This window comes from Furipterus horrens, unplaced genomic scaffold, assembly GCF_987537825.1.
Source record: "Furipterus horrens unplaced genomic scaffold, mFurHor1.1.pri manual_scaffold_12, whole genome shotgun sequence".
NCBI lineage: Eukaryota > Metazoa > Chordata > Mammalia > Chiroptera > Furipteridae > Furipterus > Furipterus horrens.
The window spans coordinates 26569713-26574005 of record NW_028327182.1 but is presented as its reverse complement, the minus strand read 5'-3'; the positions used below and the strand labels follow the sequence as shown (position 1 = coordinate 26574005).

General features: G+C 39.5%; 1 pseudogene; it reads left to right on the top strand.

Moving 5' to 3' along the window:
• The first annotated feature begins 1184 nt into the window (after positions 1-1184).
• LOC149995972 (phosphatidylinositol-3-phosphate phosphatase MTMR7 pseudogene) lies at positions 1185-3098 on the top strand (annotated as a pseudogene).
• Positions 3099-4293: the final 1195 nt, after the last annotated feature.

Below are 4293 nucleotides of genomic sequence, written 5' to 3'. Positions count from 1 at the left end.
AGTACCTAATTTCTCTAGGTATGGAAAATGAATTTAATGATTGGTAACATAGATCATTTAGAGTGTGTGTGTGTGTGTGTGTGTGTTGATACCATTAAAAGTGTTTTGTGAAGTCTTTTTTTCCATCAGTTTTATTATGAGCTTAGTTCTTTACCCAAATCTAGTAGCAAAAAATATCCAGAATCAAAGCTGCTAGTTCAATGCTTTGAACTTGCCTTATTTTATTGAAAAATCTAAATCACATTTTTTTTTACCCGCCACTCTAGATGTCTATCAAAAAGTGAGAGTCTGTAGCAGCAGGAAAGTGGCTGAACAGGCAATGACAGCTAAGGTTGAAGAAATAGATTTCCCACATAAGATCTGGAGCTGTCATTGCTGTCAGTCTACGCTCTTATAATAAGCAAACCATTTTAAACCTTTCACAAGGCTTTTCCTAGCCTTCTCTGACTTTGTTTAATCTCATGGTGCTTCATATAGCTTGCTCTGGCTGCAGCATCGTGCAGTAAGTTGACTGCTTCTGCACTGAAAATATTGGAGATATTGCTGTCCTACCTACCTATATTAGAAATTCAAATGATCCTCCACCCCGAGGGACCTAACATGGAGACTCCCTCAGGGTCCAATACTTAACCCCTTTTGATGTTAACTATGGTGTTTAAAATGTAGAAAAAATATGTACAATATATACCCTTCAGCTGCCAGCACATGAATAAATTTTTGTGTAACATTTTGTTTTAATTCTGCTCATGGTAGTAAACTAATTTTGAAGATACTCTCTTTCCATCTAACTGTGTCTAGATCTTGAAACCTAAGAATACCATACATATTTGTGTATGTTTTTCCAGAAACAGATCATGAGATAAGGATTTGTGAGCAAGAATTTATTCAGAATGTATAGCAATCACTGGCAGAGTATAAGGAAGTAAGTTAATCTAAAGGATGGAGGCAAACAGTATATGAGTTTAAAGGCCAGCTTTCAGCAGCTGGAACTATCTCTGCAGAGAAACCTAGGAAAATGGGATAGAAAATGTTTCAGAGTTAACACACTTATAAAGGAGGGAATTGAAGATCTTTACAAACTGTCTCCAGTAAGATTTAGATGAGGTGCCCCACCTCCTGCACCACAGATGCATGTAGGTGCATGAGGTCAAATCAGCTCAGGATCTTGCAGACATGGGCTTGCCATGGAGGACATCCATAAGCCCCAGGTCAAAAATGTCCGTTTTATAGATAGAATATCTTCTTAAAACACAGCCCTAGATACTTTGTATTTTGTGGCTATTCATGTCATATTTGTGGAAAACGCACCTGACACAAGAAAAGAAACATGGATTCTTCACTGCCAGATGTCCATGTTTCAAAAACAGTAACAACTGCTACTGGATTCCATCTGCCTATTTGTTGCAAGAACTTTCAGCTGTTACAGGTCATGTGTTCATCTCTCTGATATGCCTTGCAAGACAAATTAAATATGAGGAGTAATGCTGCTTTTAATTCAACCCCAATCTGGAGAAAGAAGAAAGAGAACAAGACTAGATGCTGATTGATCTTAGTAAAGAATACAAGCACATGGTGTCCCTAATGATTATTGGCAGCTCAGCGGTACCCATAGAGACAGCAGAGTTTGTGATTCTTATCCCACCAAACTGTACATTCCCAGATCTGCCACGGCACACATCCTAGTGGGGAGTTTCAAATTCTGGAGCAGACAGCGATTTCCTGCCCCTTCTTACTATTGTGCTATAGAAGTAACCACGCCTCCATCTTCCTGAGCAGCCAGCCCCTGTCTGGCTTCAGAGCCCTGTGCCTGGAAACTAAAAGGTGCTCCAGACCACCAGGAAAGCCAATTCAGGAAGCAACTTCATTTAAGTCATTGACACTCAGCCTAAACTTAATGCCATGGCAAACCATGCTGCTGGGAAAGGCTATGAGAATGAAGACAATTATTCCAACATCAAACTCCAGTTTATCTGGACAGAGAACATCTGAAAAAAATGCTAGAAGTGTGTGAACTTAAATCTCCCTCCACAAGAGACTTTCTGTGGGGACTGGAGAACTCAGGCTGGTTAAAGGACATTAAGGCCATCGAGGATGCAGGAATCTTCATTGCCAAGGCAGTTGCGGAGGAAGAGGCAAGTGTGCTTGTTCACTGTGTCCGTGGCTGGGACAGGACTGTGCAGGTGTGCTCAGTGGCCAGCCTCCTGCTGGGTCCACACAACTGGATTCTGAAGGGCTTCATGGCATTAATTGAAAAGGACTGGAATTCCTTTGGTAATACGTTTAATTACAGATATGGAAATCTAGATGTGACCCAAAAATCTCTCTCCAGTTACTGATCAGTTTATTGAGTGGGTCTGGCAGTTAATGGAACAATTTTCCTGTGTGTTGGAGGTCAATGAGTGGTTTCTGATTCACATTCAACATCACATGTATTTGTGACAGTTTGGAAACTTTCTATGTAACAGCAAAAATGAGAGATGAGAACTCAGAATTCAAATTTCAAGAAAGAACATACTCTTTATGGGCTCACCGTGGAAGGACAGTGCAACTACATGAATCTTCCCTATAGAGCTGATCACAGTGAGACCCAGGGAAACCTTTGCCTCTGTACAACGCCGTGCAACTTCAGGTATTCAATGCAAGTTTTGGAGTGGAATGTATAAGCTCTTGGAGAAGGGACTGCAGCCTGACAGTCAGTCACAGATTACCTCATGGAAGTGAAGGAGGAAACCCAACAGCTGGAGGGAGAACAGCTGGAAAAAATCCACAAAGTCCAGTTAAAATGCCCTAAAGTGAAGATTAAGCCAAGTGAACCCAGCAAACACTCAGGGTTTTTTGCCTCAGACAGCAGCACAGCCAACACCCCTCAGACTATGAAATCATTTCCAAACAGGAGCCCACAAGGCAATGCAGATTCTGCTGTGATTCTAAGCAAGGACAACTTGAAAAGCTCAGATCCCGATCTATCAGCCTACAGTGTTCATGAGTCCAGAGTGAAGGATTTGAGCTGTCATTCTCCAAGGGATGGAGCGCGTTTACCCAGAGAAGACAGAGGCAAGGACTGGGAGTCTGCTGGAGCCCTGTTAATTATGACCTGAAGCTTCCCTTTGGAGTTCCCACCTAAAGGACACTCAAGAAACACTTTTTAAAAATAAATGAGCAGTGCAAGTTAAGATAAAAAAATTACCCAGGAAATGGTACGTGTCATCAAGAATTATGAAACACAGCAAGGAAAAGCAGGATAAAATCCAACTTTTAGTTTCTTTACAACAGGAAATAGTCATTTATTTTATTAAATAAATATTAAGGGAATTATCCCATTTCAAAAATCATTATAGACTATGAAAGTGTTATTCGCTACAGAGCAATGACCTCTGCCATCACCTGAGGTTAACAACACAAGCTTTCCTTGTCACAAAATGCATCTGCTCAGTTCAAAAAGTGCCCTAACCTCTTTCCTGTATCTCTGTTATCATCTACAATCTCCTCCCTTATTTCACTTCCTGATGCATATTTTGTTTCCTAAGACATTTGATGTTATCTTCCTTCCTGGCTGTAAGTATTTCTAATAACAGAGGTCATTGTTGAAATGTACCTGTTTTGGTTAATAGATATCTATTTCTATAACTGAAGAGCTTTGTAATTGTTTATCTTTTAGGTTTAGTGATCATTTTAAATTTTCCTTCCATAAAATATTTTGAATTGTTAAAAAATAAAAGACTGAATAAGGACTGCTCTCAGAGTTCTGTAATTGTTCTTCAGAAAAAGGTTTCAGGGGAAAAGACGCAGACACTAGGAATTCAAAGTCTTTAGAAAGCACTGAAGAGACAAGGCTTGAGTTTTAGCAGCATCTGGCCTTCTTGATTCTTCACATTGTTAAAGTCACAATTTTGACACCTTTACTTTTGAACTACATGAAGAATGTGACAATATTCATTACCTCCACTGCTGTACCAAACCCCCATCATTTATTAGTGGTATAAAGTCACTTGTTTGGAATGGGTTCAAATGTAAACTGGGGGGAAATAGATATAAGGTAATCAGTGAAACTATTTCTTTTAATTTTACCATGAAGAAAAGCAGAGATTTAGAGTGGTGACTTCAAAGAGAAGTGGAATAAAGATTGGTATAAATGTTTAAGGATGAGGGAAATATCCTCATATTGTTTGGCATAGTAATGAGAATTACCCAATGGAGAGAGAAAATGTTGATGCCAAAGAAAGTAGGAAGAATCCCTGAAGCACAATTTTTGAGTATACCAAAAGTGAAGCCATCATTAGAATACTGGCAGAA